The sequence below is a fragment of the Hippocampus zosterae genome, chromosome 13 (genome assembly GCF_025434085.1).
Source record: "Hippocampus zosterae strain Florida chromosome 13, ASM2543408v3, whole genome shotgun sequence".
Lineage (NCBI taxonomy): Eukaryota > Metazoa > Chordata > Actinopteri > Syngnathiformes > Syngnathidae > Hippocampus > Hippocampus zosterae.
The window spans coordinates 19,017,119-19,034,459 of NC_067463.1; the positions used below are offsets into that span (position 1 = coordinate 19,017,119).

Here is a 17,341-nt window from a genome sequence, read left to right on the forward strand (position 1 = left end):
CTTGGCGATCTGGTTCCGAAACATGGCACGGACTGATGTGTGCTCACGTTTGGTATGGGTGTACAATAACTGTTAGGCGATCTTTCCTTTCAGGTTATGAACATTGACCGTCACTTTGCATAGCATTAAAAAAAAAAAAATCCACTACAAATATGGACGGGCATGCATGGTCACATGCTCAAAGTTTTCAACATCTAATGCAGTATGAATCACATCTTGCGATTGTCTAATGCAAATCATGAATGAATGTTTTCGCTGTGAGCAATACAAATCATTTAAATAACTAGCATAAGTGGTTCGGTGAATGGATGTCTAATTCCGAATTTTTAAAAAGTCAATGGCCATGTGTTAATGTTAACTGCCGCGTCGCACGGAAGAAATCAAAACAATTCAACTTTGTACTGTAGAATGAAGCTGGCCAATGAGGGACAGCAAAGGATTTTGGTCATGTCTGGAATGGTTCGAATGACCTAGTGTGAGCATGCCCTCAAACATCAATCCCCACAAAGGTATATACAGTGTACTGCAGTGGTCACCAACATGGTGCCCGCGGGCACCAGGTAGCCCGTGAAGACCACTTGAGTAGCCCGCCAGTGCCTGGACATTGTGATTTGCTAGTAGAAATTATGATTTAAAAATGCAAACATTGGCAGTACCGTGAGACATTTCGAAACACGATCAAAGTCTGACAATTTAAATCATCAAGTATTAAAAATAACACATCCTCATATTATTGAAGGTATTTTGGACAAATATGTTATTTCAGACGTGTATCAATTTGGTAGCCCTTCACACAATCGGTACACATGAAGTTGCTCTCACCCTCAAAAATGTTGGTGACACCTGGTGTACTGTATGTAGAGAAAATATGCAAACCTTCTTAGAAAGACTGCAGGCTGATTTTTGGTGTTAATCCTGTCCTTGAAGTGGATTTTCATTAGCAGAGAGAGAGAGAGAGACACACACACACGCATCACTTTGCAGTAAACCCCCATGGTGCACTGCAGAAAAGAGCCTGGGTCGAGTAGCAGTGAATAGAATGACAAGGCATTTGTACAAAGTGCTCCTGAGTCCCACTCGAGCTCCGACATGCTTGGCTGTTCATTGAGACAGAGTCAGGCTAGGTTGTCTCATAAAAAGTGAACAACATTAACGGCATATTAATCGCAATATAAATTAATCCCTACCCATCAATCCATTTTACAGTAGATCCTTTCCCCTGTTTGTGGTTGTGCGCATTAGAGCGCCTATTCCAGTTGACTCCACAAGAGACTAACAAAGCACTCTGTCACAGGACCCACATGGATGAGGCAATGGAGGGAAATCACGCCCGCGCCAGTTGTATAAATGAAAGCCATGTCAGCAAGCACACTACTAAGACCCATCATCATGTTAATATTTCCATTCTCTTCCACACATTTCAAAAGAACACCGAACGGCTGTAAACTCCTCAATAATCAGCTCTTAGTCGTAAGACACTTAGCAATGTTTGTCTCAATAGTCCTGATACAATAGAACAAATCTGAATAAAATATCTAATCAATTTCATTTTTAATACATTCTTGAAATGGGACAGAGACTTTATGGACACCCTGCATTTCTGATTGACTCTATGGGAACCCCCCCAATAAACAAATGACAGGCTTTAATTTCCTGTCACTTCTAACGCGTATCACACTTAGTAAAATCTCTCCAGTGGTGACTGGCAATTTTGAAACACAGCTGGATTATTTATGTCACATTGTGTGGTGGTGGAGGACCCCAAAAAGCAGGCAGGAGGGGCAGGGTGTACTTGAAGAAGTGTATTGATAAAACACAGAAAACTAAATCCTAAACAAACAAAGTCCGAACAACAAAACGAATCCAAAGTATCAAACAAAACCATGACCGAAGCTCAAAAAACTAGAACAGAACCATGACAGAAACAAACAGGACAAGCAAACAAACAATGACCCAACAATGAGTGGTCGGGCGGGAATCCTTTTATACAACTAATTACATAATAACCAAAAGGTGTGCAGCTGCAGGGGGAGCCCAACAGTGCCACCTGTTGGTCCCAAACAGAATCATGACAATTTACTGATCGACTGTCTATGTGACTTAGTGTATACATTCATTCATTCATTCATCTTCCGTACCGCTTGATCCTCACTAGGGTCGCGGGGGGTGCTGGAGCCTATCCCAGCTGTCACCGGGCAGTAGGCGGGGGACACCCTGAATCGGTTGCCAGCCAATCGCAGGGCACACATAGACAAACAACCATCCACGCCCACACTCACACCTAGGGACAATTTAGAGTGTTCAATCAGCTTGCCAAGCATGTTTTTGGAATGTGGGAGGAAACCGGAGCACCCGGAGAAAACCCACGCAGGCCCGGGGAGAACATGCAAACTCCACACAGGGAGGCCGGAGCTGGAATCGAACCCGGTACCTCCGCACTGTGAAGCCGACGTGCTAACCACTGGTCTACCGGGCCGCCTTAGTGTATACAATAATTACCCTGTATTAAGTTCCTCTTCAAATTTGTCAATTTCGGTGGTCAGGACTTTCATATTTGAACTCATCTATTTTTTTGCAAGCACCGGCAGACGCGTGCTCCTTCTTTATTTTCACCATCGCGCATGCTTGCCTTCCTGCATTCATCACAGGTTCTTAGATGTTCTAGTTACTTCTCTCTCTCTCTCTCTCTCTCTCTCTCTCTCTCTCTCTCTCTCTCTCTCTCTCTCTCTCTCTCTCTCTCTCTCTCTCTCTCTCTCTCTCTCTCTCTCTCTCTCTCTCTCTCTCTCTCTCTCTCTCTCTCTCTCTCTCTCTCTCTCTCTCTCTCTCTCTCTCTCTCTCTCTCTCTCTCTCTCTCTCTCTCTCTCTCTCTCTCTCTCTCTCTCTCTCTCTCTCTCTCTCTCTCTCTCTCTCTCTCTCTCTCTCTCTCTCTCTCTCTCTCTCTCTCTCTCTCTCTCTCTCTCTCTCTCTCTCTCTCTCTCTCTCTCTCTCTCTCTCTCTCTCTCTCTCTCCTCCCCCCCTCTCTCAGGGAACACGTTACAGCTGATATATCACAGCTATGGACCGTTCATCAGAGGAGGGGAGTGATCTCCCTAATTGGGAGGGAAGGGATAAGCCTCATAGTGGTCTATTGTGTGAAGACAAGCTCACAGAGGAGATTTAAAAAAATAAAAATAAAAAGCATCGACGGCATGGCCAAGAGCTTTGAGGTCAGCCGAATAGTAAGAATACGGCGGTTGATCCTTTTGAGCGTAGATCCCTCTTTTCCAAGTCTAAAGGGGAGCAGGGTGGACTGTCAGTGAGATGACGTAATCGTGGTAAGACAAGGGGCGATTACCCAAACGCACAGAGAGAATAAAAGAGTAGGGAAACCTCTGAATAACTTAATTGAGGTGACAAGGATGAAAAGGAAAAGTGGATCTAATGAGGCATACTGTAACTCAGATGGGGAAAGAGGAGGGCACAGGTTTGAGAGGTTGACAGGCTGTTCACAGTCAGTCGCTCCCTGTCTACAATTACATTTTCCCTTTTTAAAGCTCCCTTTCTTAGGATAGCCCCCTCCACCTCCGCCTTTCTTCCCCCCACCCCCTCACTGTCTCTCCCTCTCTCGCTGTGAAGCTCAACAGCGCAATAGTGTAATGAATAATTGAGGAAGCCTGAATCGGGATTGAACATTTGTGTTGCGGTTTGTGTCTGGTACGGCAAGCAAGCGTTGGCAACAAAAAGCCCAATCAAAATATACCCCCCCACAAAAAACAAAAACCTCATGTGTTATTCTGCATGCATCGGTGTGAGAATACCCTTGAAAACACGCACCATCCGTTGCAGTGGAAGCCGCCGAGTCATCCCCCTCGTGGGAGAGGACTCGGTGTGCTGAACTGAATATGTAATGCAACAAAAGCAATAAAAAAAATATATTTTCCATTGTGAATATTCCTGAATGATTCCTTGTGCTGGAGGGAAACCTTTTGAGAATGAGAAGTTATCCGCTGTCAAGTCAAGTCAAGTCAACAGTATTTATAGAGCACTTTCAAACAGCCATCGCTGCATACAAAGTGCTGTACATGGAGCGATTTAACATATACAATAAACAGTAAGACGAATCGTTAATAAAGGCGGTAGAAAGCACCAAGCAGTAAAACCAATAGCAAATCTAAGTCATGCTGAGTCAAACGCCAAAGAATACAAGTGAGTTTTGAGGAGGGATTTAAAGATGGGCAGCGAATAAAAAGAGCTCATTTGAAGGGTAAAAGTTGGAGATGTTCGATGGGTGGAAGGAAAAGATGAAAGTGGTGACGTGGATGTGGGTGAGGGTGGGACGGCGGTGAATGCTTGTGCCAAACAAGTCTGCTTGTGCGTGAGTGGACACAAACCAGACCGAGTACCTGCCCGAGCGGCTCATGGGATGTGGAACACGAGGCGAACCATCTTCTGTGTGTACGTTTGAAGGAGTGGGAGGCTGTAACTGCAGGGTGTTGCCTTGAGACGACAGAATGTGAACTGCCGTCTGCAAATGGGAGCGCGTTTACATGAAGTCCATGTTTCAGTTCTACCTTAATTGGCCCAAATCTGCCATTTAGGAAGGCAGCTTCACTGCCCTCCTCCATGTGGCCTCTTGGGGAAAAAAGGTACAGAAGTGTCAAACTCCTCCATATTCACATTCTCTCTCTTTCTGTCTTGCTCTATTTCTCACACACACACACAGACACACACACACTTATGCACGGACAAACCTGCCTTGCCTCCAGCTGGAAATCACACCAAAAATGTGTAATTAGGTCAAGTTCATCACTGCATATTTATAGTTATACAGAAAAAACATGCACGGAGACAGAAAGATTCAATTTATAGCTATGGGAGTTCCGATCAGGGGTTTGTTTGTGAGTGTTATTGGCTGTAAGAACTTCAGAAAGGGAAGCATATAATCAACTACATTTAGAGAAAAATAGATTTCTTTTTTTAAGTTCATACAAACGCAATTCCAATCAAGTTTGGGACGTGAATAAAAACAAAACATTCATTCATTCATCTTCCGAGCCGCTTGATCCTCACTAGGGTCGCGGGGGGTGCTGGAGCCTATCCGAGCTGTCTCCGGGCAGTAGGCGGGGGACACCCTGAATCGGTTGCCAGCCAATCACAGGGCACACAGAGACGAACAACCATCCACGCTCACACTGACACCTAGGGACAATTTAGAGTGTTCAATCAGCCTGCCACGCATGTTTTTGGAATGTGGGAGGAAATCGGAGCACCCGGAGAAAACCCACGCAGGCCCGGGGAGAACATGCAAACTCCACACAGGGAGGCCGGAGCTGGAATCGAACCCGGTACCTCTGCACTGTGAAGCCGACGTGCAAAACAATGATTTGCAAATCACGTCCAAACTATATTTAAATGTATACACTAGTGTGTGGTTAAAAGGACTCCCTGCCGAACAGTCAGTGTCGGATCATTGTGTGTCTCTGTGCAGGTGTCATGTTTTTGTTTTCTGTCTTAGGTTTTTGCTATTTTGATTTCTTTTGGTTTTTTTAATCGAGTGTGTTTTTTTTAGTTAGCTTCTCCGGTGTATTCCTGTTTGCAAATTTGTTAAATACATCTTGGTCACTCCACCCTGCCCTCCCTGCTTTTTGGGGTCCTCCAACTGCCACCTCGCAAATCGTGGCACAATTTTAACAGTCATAAACAGTTTATCTTGTCACAGAGACATTTTGAACATATTTGATGTACATACAAGCCATTTTTTCCACCTCAAAGTTACGAGTCTCATTGTTGTGGGGACAGTATGTTGATCACCCTCCTACTGATCAATACTGCCCATTTCTATTTTTGGGTCTCATCCCTGTGGAGTCAGCTCACTCACAACCTTGTCCTTGGTTTCCGCTCACATCGACAGGCCCGTGTGGCAGTGCGCTTGCCAGCTGCCAAGTCTGACTCACTTGGTGATGACACATCATGCACAATCTCCTCTTTTACAATTTATGCTAGTCAGCACTTGCAGTCATCCATCCATCCATTATCTGAACCGCTTATTATCACGAGGGTCGTGGCTTTGCTGGAGCCTATCCCAGCCGTCATCAGGCAGTAGGCGGGGGACAACCTGAACTGGGTAGCAGCCAATCACATGGCGCACAGAGAAAAACAGCAATTCCTGCTCACACTCACACCTAGGGACAATTTCGAGTGTTCCATAAACCTACTGTGCATTTTTTTCAGAATTTAGGAAGACAACAGAGTGCCCGCGGACAACAGACAACCAACGCGGGCAGAGGGAGAGCTCCACACAGGAAGCCCGAGGGACTGGAATCAAACCCGTATGAACTCTGGGCGTGCTAACCAGTTGATAACTGTTGCGTGCCACCCATTGCAGGCATTTAAGAACAAAATACAAAGAAAATATTTCCACTGAATTGCCCCACCACACATCCATGCATATTTATAGAGGAACAGAATATCAGGGACATTTATTATTTATTAAAAAGCCACTGGATGTTAAAAAAAGAAAAAAATCTGACTGACCCCAAAATGTAATGAGAACAGTATATAAAAAGAGTCAACCTGACCCATATCCACTTTAAATGTAGGGCGAGTGCATAAAAAGATTTATAATCTGAACACGTCTTCTCAGAACACCTGCACTTTTAAAATCACACACACACACACACACACACACACACACACACACACACACACACACTGCATTTGCAGGACAACAAAGTTGCTGATCTTCAAAGTGCCTTCTGCCGCATCACTCACTTTCTGAAAAATAGTGAGACAGAGATAGGAAGAGTGAGTGAGAGGGAGAAAGAGTTGCAGTCGTCACGAAAAACAAACATCTGTTCCCATCTGTAGACACACGCCATCTCAATCAAATTTAAATTAAGCAAAATACAAAAGTAGATGACAGCAAAAACATCCAAATTGTTCATGATCATCCTCTCGCATCCGACTGCTCATCTCCACAGTGGCCCAAAGGAGGAAATAACCAGACGGTGAAACTTTGCTTGAGGTAAAACTTGACATCCGTAAAGCATAAGTAGCCAAATAATTTAGGGGCATTTTCTCCAAAGTCTTTCAGCCAGAGAACGCGGCCGGCTGCGCAGATTCTTACATCAACGTAAGCGTGTCACTTACGCACCTTTATGGAATGGGTTAGGCAAACGAGGACATTTATGGAGATCACCTTGAACTTGGGAAAACTAATCTTCATTTGGACCTTTTTCCTGATTTGTTAATATCAAACACTATTTGAAATCAACGAAGCGTGTGAGGGAAAAGTGGCTAGGATTGTACGGCGGCCCGTGTTAGTATGTGATAGTAATTTCTCCTATTAATTTATTTTAATTCATGCTGTGGAAAGAGGAGAATCTGTCTTTTTTTTTTAAACAGAATTTTCCTGATCAGGTAGAGCGGCAAGACAAAACCCACTTTTGACCAAAAGGCACCCGGCAGCTCAACGGGAGTTTGCCCAAAGGCACCTGAAAGACTCAGACCGTGAAAAATACATTTCTGTGGTGTGATGAGACAAAGATTGAGCCATTGGGAGTAAATGCTGGATGTCATATTTGGAGGAAACCAATGATTTTCATCACATGGTCAATTCCATCCGTATCACGGCGCTGGCAGTATCATGCTGTGGCGCAGGAATTGGAAGATGAGTCAGAATTGAAGGAAAATGTCCTGGGAACCATGCGGTTCAACTTTTAGCAGGACAACGAAAATCTTGGCCAGTGTAATGGTGTATCCATTTATCTATTCATCCATCTTTTGACTGCATATCGGCAGCAGGGTCGCCGGGTGTGCTGGAGCCAATCCCACTTGATTCAGGGTGAGAAGCTTTGTATACACACTCGAAGCAATGTAACAAGTTCATTTTTTTCTTTCTGAATTAACAAAATGTAAAATAAACTTTGCAATTTTTGCACTTCACAAATTACGGACAACAGTAAACAAAGCAAATGTTGATGCACGCAGGACCCTACAAAAATAACGATCACAGAAATCACTTCGAAGATTGGACGACCCGCCCATCTACCAGATGGCGTACCACTGTGTGCGGCACAGCACAGCCGTAGTCAGACTTCGAGGTGAAAATAAACCAGGAACGCATCCCGTTCTCCTTTCATTGCCGAATATGATCCCATCCTAGTGTGGATATTCCAAAAATATCCACTACTTAAGTGAGAGAACATTCTCATGATTGAATGTGGCCTTTTTCCATCGCACATGTGCCAGCCTTGGACATATTTCGACCAGTCGTGATTTCCTATTTTCTTTTAGGAGTGCTGTTGGTACAAATATAAAAGACGAGTGCTATTTGATGAAACTTCCATCCATCAATCCATTTTCTGAACCGCTTAGTCCTCACTAGGGTCGTGGGGGGTGCTGGAGCCTATCCCAGCTGTCTCCGGGCAGTAGGCGGGAGACACCCTGAATCGGTTGCCAGCCAATCGCAGGGCACACAGAGACGAACAACCATTCGCACTCACACTCACACCTAGGGACAACTTAGAGTGTTCAATCAGCCTGCCACGCATATTTTTGGAATGTGGGAGGAAACCGGAGCACCCGGAGAAAACCCACGCAGGCCCGGGGAGAACATGCAAACTCCACACAGGGAGGCCGGAGCTGGAATCGAACCCGGTACCACTGCACTGTGAAGCCAACGTGCTAACCACTGGACTACCGGGCCGCCCTTGTGCATTTAAAATGAACCAAGGTGATTCGGTGGTCCATGACACAACTAATGGGCAGTTCCGCATAGTTTTCAATTAAATATAATATAGGGCATGATGATGCATACAGCGTATACAGCGACAGAGATGCCGCAGTAATTAAAAAAAAAAGGACATTTACAAACACCCAATTACTAATGGTGGGTCGAAAAATAAACGTAAGCTAGATTTAGAGCTCATTTTCGCTACAGTCCACTTAGTTCATTTCTCACTTCTTTGAAGAATGAAGGAAGTTAGTTGCAGCAAATTATTAATGGCGACCTGTAAATGAGAACAGAATCTGAGAGCAAACAAGCTGTTAGGTTACACTTTGACTTTATTGCAAAAATCTATCAAGTTGCTCGTGTATTAAACATAGCTTGAATATGATTTATTCATTAGCCCGACAAGGAAGATAAATGACATGAAATTAAACAATCTGTTTATTTGGGGTAATTCACACTTTATCAGACTCGCCTGTACATGCCGCATATGTAATTTGTATCCACTCCTATCTACCGCTGCAAACTGGAAAGGTCAAACTACTTTTTACATGGATGGAAATATTCATTTACGGGTCAATGAGTTGTTTCTGTTGATTGGAATTGATTCTTAATGACTTTGCCACAAGCAGACGAGGTGTTGCTTGTTTATGTTCAACGACAGGTATGACTTCTACGACTACTTTTTCAACTTCATTGTGTTTTCCGGAGGTCTGGAAGGCCTGTGTCACCATGTTTCCTCTCACAGGTCAATAAGGGTACTACGACGTGAATTTTGACAGACGCAAGAGATATTATTACATGTGTGGTGTGCTGTGTTCGCCATCTTGAGTACATCACACGCCGTGTGTCTGATTTACTCGATTGAGACAAACTTGGTTGTGGAAGCTGGGCTACTACCCGAATGCACAAAAGAATGAGAGGAGAACAGTGTGAGTGACCACAGTCTTCTTGAAAATGTAACTTAGTTACTTTACCGATCACTTGTTTTCGAGGGTAACTTAGTTTACTGGCTACTTGATTTCAAAAGTAATTAAGTTAGATGCCAAGTTACTTCAATAGTTACATTCGGCAAACCTGCTGGACATAAAAATGAGTTGACACTGAATTGGGGCTGCATTTTTAACAGTGGCAATGAAGAGTAAAGTTTGTTATGAAAAATAAAATTAAAGGCAACCATTTTGACTTCTCATAATTATTTTCGATTCAGTCTTTTAGGGATTTCACTCAACACAAAAGGGCTACAAATTTTTAATTTAAAAAAAGCAAACAAACCGTCTTTCTAGATTAAAATGACCATGAATTAAATCTAAAATAAAGGCAGGCTTTTTTTTTTTACCTGCTTGTGGCACATTTAGCTATTCACATTGTAATGGCAAAACGACATTCTTAACTCGGACGGGACTAAAGCCCCTCCAAGTCCGAGTGTAGTGCCATCCCTGGGTACATGTAACAGGAGGTACAGGTAACAGGAACAACTCGGTTTCCAAGCAACCTATTTGGGATTCAAGATATAGAAAAGAAACTTGACATAAGATTTTTATGCACTTACCGAAGCATTTATGTATCAAAAGTTAGAAATGAAGCTGGAATGGCACGTGACATCACTGAGATGAGCCAGCATTCAAAAATCAACAGGACTACAACTACATTTTCTTGCTAAAATAAAGATATTTTCCAAAATGTAAGCCTTTATATCAGATTTGTAACCCTGCACTCTGTTTACGACTAAAAGACAAAATATATACACGGTACTGATGTCTGCTTTGCACAAAATGCATATGCATGAAGGTTGCCAAAGATCGAGAATGCTCAATTAATTCTTTTTAATGTGAGGGTTACATAAGTTAAGTGTGTTGCTTCAGCTACATCAGATGCCTATAAGAGATTATGCTTAAACACTTTGTGGCATTAAAATGGCCGGAAAGATGACAAATGCACCACCTACATGCACAATCAGCAGTCACAGAAGCGACTCTGTACTCGTGCGAAATTCCAAAACTTCCCAAGGAGGACAAACCGAGTGCAAATTTCTCCGCTCCCAGTCTTCACCTTCGTAATAAACTGTGACAGTGAGACATACCGTAATCAAGGCTTCCTATTTTCATTAATATAGGAGAACAGATTGACCCGGCAGTGTATTTGATTGTTTGTTTTGTTTTTTTTTGTCTCAATTGAAGTTGTGAGGACACACATGGAGTAGAAAAAAACACATATAAAGATGGTACTGGTCACAATAGCAGCTCATATTCACATTTGTACACAGTTGGAAAAAAAAATCTCCATACCGCACATATGTACCGACACTGCTAAAAAAAACAGCCATCTGCAATGACACACACACCCACACGCACAAAAAGTCAGCGCATTTTCAAACAGTAAACAAGGCGGTGAGATGCGACGCTGTGCCGGTAAGGCTTCGGGCATTACGACTGCACATAACACATGCCTACACACACTAACAGAGCCATAAACATGAGCAATATTTTCCCATTTCCCCTACAGGCGAGAGAACTGTAGCTGTTTGGAGGGGCCGAGTCCATCACTGGTAATCATTTGCCTGACACGTCACACCGCCAGGGATATGAATCATGGCGGATGGGGTCACTGTGGCGAGTGTGCGGCAAAGAAGAGAGCCCAAGTGAGCTATACTGGCTGTAAATGCTGGCCGTCATAGACCTCACTTGCGTGTGTCAGTGTGTGTTTGTGTTCCTTACTGCATGTTAGCTCACAAAGCCCGATTATATTAGTTCCAATACCACAGGCAAGAAAACAGTGTAAGGCAGACAGGCTCCTCTTCAAATTAGCAGGAAAACTGGCTAAATCCAGCAGAGCAGATGGGTGGGATCAAATCCACATGGTCGTCAGTGACCATCAGTGGCCCTGAATGATTATGAGTTGTGTGCGGTTCAGAACGACTGATGTCGACCAATGTGAGCTGGTCACACATTCATTATGGCATTTGGATGTGGACACAAGCTGTCAGGTTCGAAACGAAACAAAAAATGGTCAAGGATCCTACAATCGTAGACACCAGACAAAACTCCGAAACAAAAAAAATATTTATTCAAGAAAAAAAAAAACACACCGACAAAGTAGAAAAAAAATTGCTGGTCAAAAATAACCAGGGAAAAGAAAACAATACATTTACAAAAAACGCTTACAAAAGGCAAAGAAGTAATAACTAGTGATGGGTCCAGCAACACCGATGCGTCAACGCATCTGTCGAGCTCAAAGAGCAATCCGCGTGTCGGTGCGTGTGCTGCTTTGTGACGATCACGTGAGCAACACATGAACTGCGTCGACACAGTCCAGGCTGCGTTGACTCAGTCCAGTTTGAAACTGTTCTCAATGCCAAATTTGTTAGGTTTGTTTTTTTTAGATAACCTGTGGCAACATTTGGACGATGAGGTAGAGAGACTGGGAAGAAGTGCAACAACAGATGCTATACCTGAGGTCCAGCCATACCTGGCAGAGGGGAAAATTGCATGCAGTCAAGATCCACTGTTATAATCAAAGCACCAACACACTACTTTTCCAAATCTCTGCCACCTCGCAAAACAGTTTCTCTGTACGCCGGCATCACCAGTGCCATGCAAGCAGGGGAAATAGCATGCAAGAAACGCAACAGAGTGAAATTCAAAACACTGGAGCAACATATTTTTCTGAATGAAAATTTTTGAAGACAAAGCCCACAGGCATCCTGATTTACATAATGTTCACCTTATTCAAACATATTGAATAATAAAATATGAATTCATAGATGTGAATGATATTGTATACACTTCATCATCAAATCAGTCAGTTCAGTCTTGTCAAGTGGGTTGCCTGCAGGGATTTTGAAAGTCCAGCAGGTGTCAGTGGTCAGTGACACAGTATCAACACAGTATCAACACACTGTTGATACTATTCTCAGGTGAGAATAGCAAACGAAATAGCAAACGACAAGAGTCCAAATTCACTCAACAACAGGAAAGCAAGCTCAAATAACGAAACTAATGCTATACCTAAAAAAACAGAACCAAGAGAACAAGAACTACTACAAGAGAGAGAGAGGTCTAGAAAATGAGAACTTGAGCAATAGCAGCAGCACGGTCAACAATAATCCGACAACTGCAGGCAGGCAGTCTTCAATACATGGCTGCATGATGAGAACATATACAGCAGGTGTGCACACTGAAAGATTGGCTCTTGTCTGACTCCTGCTGAAGACACAAGAACAGGAACATGAAAAACTACAACAGTGACGGCCTTCAGATACAAGTGACCAAACAACACGAGATCTTCCAAACGATCGTCCCTTCCAATTGTTTTTGCTTTGACTTATGAGCTAAAATATTAGTTGTTGTGCTGGATGGTGGTAGCGAGCTCAATTCACTTTGCACTTTGGCAGATCGGGAATGTTGTCAAACTCAACGTACAATGAACAAATATTTCAAACAACCATAAAGCTTTGCCTTAAGTCCGCATAGCATGATACGAATTACTCAATGAGTAATGTGGTAACGCAAAGTTCAAAATGAACATGAGTAAGTCCAATGTCTTAATTTCAAACGACGACATAAAAGTATAAGGCACAGATGTTCAGGTTCCCTTGCTGGCTGAGCAAATCTCAGTTGCAGAGGCTGAGGTTGAAAGTTTCTCACTGTCCACTAAACCGGCATCCTCAGGTGACTCCGCCTCCAGGAACTGGTGACCGATGAATGTCAAAAAGATAAAATCAGCGTGCAGTGAAAAGCCTATCTGTCTGTCTGGCTGGCTCGCCTTCATTTCTGCACCAGAGCAGCTGCTCCCCCAAATATCACCAACCGTTTGATAGCTATGCCCCCAATACAAGCCATGGCATTGTGAAGGGGTCACGCAGCTCCGGCATGATTGATGGCAGACAGAGAAAGGAGATGGAGAGGAAGCGAGACAGGTGGGGGAAAAAAAATATCTCTGTTGAAAATAAACGGCAGATGCTGAGGTTTGACACTGGGCGGTTATTGTGAGGTTGAGGACTGTCCTGTTGCATCTCGTCAGTGAAAGGAACTGACATTACAGCCACCGTCATTGATTTGCCTCAAAATTTGCATGGCATCTTTTAGCTCCAAGAGTCTTGCGTGTCGAACCATTATAGCCTCACATCAGTCACATAGGGCGGCTCGGTAGTCCAGTGGTTAGCACGTGGGCTTCACAGTGCAGAGGTACCGGGTTCGATTCCAGCTCCGGCCTCCCTGTGTGGAGTTTGCATGTCCTCCCCGGGCCTGCGTGGGTTTTCTCCGGGTGCTCCGGTTTCCTCCCACATTCCAAATACATGCGTGGCAGGCTGATTGGACGCTCTAAATTGTCCCTAGGTGTGAGCGTGAGTGCAAATGGTTGTTCGTTTCTGTGTGCCCTGCGATTGGCTGGCAACCGATTCAGGGTGTCCCCCCCCGCCTACTGCCCGAAGACGGCTGGGATAGGCTCCAGCACCCCCCGCGACCCTAGTGAGGATCAAGCGGCTCGGAAGATGAATGAATGAATGAATGAATCAGTCACATATTTAGGTGCTTAAGGCTAATTTCCCCTGTCAATCCATTGTCCATTCATCCATCCATTTTCAAGACCACTTGACCTTATTAAGGTTGCGGGTAACGTGTAACCTACCGAGATGACTTTGGGAGAGCAATGGGGAGCACACTTGACTAGTCACCCAAAAAAATGCAGGGCACGCAAAATTCCACCAAGCAGTACAATTCATTTGAAATTGGTCATGTACACAAGTTTTGTTTTTTTGAATGGGCATTTTACCATTTTCCGGCGGCCCGGTAGTCCAGTGGTTAGCACGTCGGCTTCACAGTGCAGAGGTACCGGGTTCGATTCCAGCTCCAGCCTCCCTGTGTGGAGTTTGCATGTTCTCCCCGGGCCTGCGTGGGTTTTCTCCGGGTGCTCCGGTTTCCTCCCACATTCCAAAAACATGCGTGGCAGGCTGATTGGACGCTCTAAAATTGTCCCTAGGTGTGAGTGTGGTTGCGAATGGTTGTTCTATTCTGTGTGCCCTGCGATTGGCTGGCAACCGATTCAGGGTGTCCCCCGCTTACTGCCCGAAGACAGCTTGGATAGGCTCCAGCACCCCCCGCGACCCTAGTGAGGATCAAGTGGCTCGGAAGATGATTGATTGATTTTACCATTTTCCACCTTTTCTCTTGCACCATAACCTCAGGGATGCAACACCTACCTCCATCTATACTGCTTGTCTGCGGGTGAGCTCAAGCCCATACCAGCTGACTTGAAGCTTGAGGCAAGGTCAGCGCTGGACCGGTAACCAGCCAAGAGCAGGCAAATTAACCATTCACACTCTCGGTCTCAATCAACCTTCAATGAACCAAACATAAGCTTTTTTGATTTTGGAACATAAGAGGAAGCCGGCGTAGCAAGAAAATAATATGCAAAATCCGTAACGTAGGGTTTATTACACCTTTTGATTGTGAGGCTGATTTGGGTCTCCGACCCAACATTGTTGCAAATGCAGTAATAAACACCATCCTTTATTGCATGGGCAAGAGTGAAAACATATTTGTGCATCGTTAGGTTTGAAGTTTCACATCAGCATCATTGATTCACAGCTCATCTCATCCACAAATCACATACTTTTCTTGCCGGCAGTGAAACACCCACAGCCCTCTGATGCAAATGAGTAGGAGTGAGTGTGATGCCTAGAGCCTGATGAAGTATCTTTGGGAAAATCACAAGCAATATAAGCCACCACCACTCATGTTGATCTACTCTACACCAACACACACGCCCATTACGGCTTCTGAATGGCACAAGGAGCCGAGGCATTAAAGCAGGCTGCAGTGAATAGCCTGGAGGCTTCGGGCTTCTTTATAGTGTGTGCATACTGTACGTTTGTGCGCCAGGGCAGGTGTGCATTTGCCGAAGTATGAACCGTTGCTTTTCCCAAACATACTAGCCATCCCAATGGCGGCTAGAAAGAGTAAAAATAACGAACCACACATAGCTGCCAGCTCGAGAATATCATGATGCACAGGGGCTCTCGGGGGAATACTTGTAGTGTGGAAAGCAAGCAAATAAGCATGCATGCAAGTGGGTAGCAAGACTCGGACTACTGATTGGGATGTCAGCTCAGAGATGAGAGGCTGATTCTGCAGATTAGCAAGGGATCATTTCAGCGCTTGAAACAGTGAGATGCATGCGGCTTTTCCTCGGAGGGATATGATGAGCGCACGGTGAAGTCGGGTGTTTCAGACCAGAAGATATTGGAGCTATGTAAAGAACCAGCAATATACAGTACCACAGCTGGGACCGAATCAGCACAAACTGGGTTTTCGAAAAAAATATCGTCTGTCAATGTCATGATACACTCTTGCCTCATTTGTGAGCAAAATGGCAGTATTTAAAATTCTTCACATGAGGCAGGGCGACATACCTGAGTCGGAGGATGTCATTAACTTTTTGCAGAATCTTCACCTCCATTTTGAAAGAGCTGATTCTTCACTATGAATTGCTCTGAATGTTATACAGTCATCTCTTGTGTTACGTTTCGGACAAGCCGAATTAAGTTTGGACCCCCAAAGTGTAAATGTCAACAAGGTCTCCATTGCAAAAATATGTTTTTAATACAAAAATCGCCATGACTAAGAGATAACATAAAGCGCTGGTCAAAACAAGGACCAGAGGGCTCAAAAAAGCACATGCACAAAAGGCAAGGGAGGAAAATAAGGATCGCAAAGACAAACAAAAACAATGTATCAAAATACACGCCAGAGAAAGCCAAATCACAAAATAAAATTCAATACTTACAAAACCATTGCTACCGAGACAAAATAAAATTCAATACTTACAAAACCATTGGTACCGAGAGTTCAAAAGCAAAACACGACGAGATCTATAGCAAGAATAGTCTATGAGCATGGAAACAGCCAGGCATAAACAATACTCGGACAACCATAAGACAGATTGCGGGTGCTTAAATAAACAGTTCCGTAATTGACAGATTGTCAGCAGGTGTGCAGCCAGCAAGTCCGCTCAGTCTGCCACCTGCTGGCCAGGCCCAGAACAGGAACATGACACCTTGTTAATGGCGGGCGTTACGTTCTAAAAAGAACCCGTGTCGAATGAAATCCGTGAAGTAGTCATCTTTATATTTTAAAATTATTACCTAGACAATACAATACTGCATTGCAGGGGTCGGGAACATATGGCTCTTTTGATGATTGCATCTGGCTCGCAGATGAAAAAAATATTCTCGCTTGTTTATGAATGCATTCATCGATCGAATTTTCACTGCTTATTTCCTGTTCGGGCTGCAGTTGGTTAAGCAGCCATTTTGATTGGGTGATACTGGCCAACGTTACCGTTATGTGGAAATAGCTATACACCCCCGTTTGAATCAACCCGCTCGGCCAATAGCTCAAAGCTAATCCGAAACAAATAAGATGGCGAAAAGAAAAAAAGATGACGAGGTTGGGAGACTTCAGGACGAATGGACCGAAGGATTCGCCTTTGTGGAGAGAACAGGTTCTGCGGTGTGTCTGATTTGCAATGACAAAATAACATCGATGAAACGATCGAATGCAGAGCGGCACTTTGACACGCCCCATGCTACATTCGCATCAAAATACTGTGCGAGAGATAGCAGAAAGGAAG

At 44.1% G+C, this 17,341-nt stretch overlaps 2 protein-coding genes across 6 annotated transcripts in view; both read right to left on the reverse strand.

Annotated features, from left to right (window-relative positions):
* Positions 1-17,341, reverse strand: part of si:dkey-237i9.1 (SEC14-like protein 1) — a 92,431-nt gene that overhangs the window by 10,970 nt on the left and 64,120 nt on the right. The window lies entirely within an intron of this gene.
* LOC127612629 (endonuclease V-like) overlaps positions 4,221-17,341 on the reverse strand; it is a 53,855-nt gene continuing 40,734 nt past the window's right edge. For 2 of the 5 annotated variants that reach the window (XM_052083370.1, XM_052083367.1), the window contains exon 9: positions 6,449-6,753. The gene's annotated coding sequence lies outside the window, so the exon portion shown is untranslated. Of the gene's footprint in view, positions 4,612-6,448; positions 6,754-17,341 lie in introns of those variants that run through there. The other 3 variants (XR_007965889.1, XM_052083368.1, XM_052083369.1) reach the window with 3 other exon arrangements.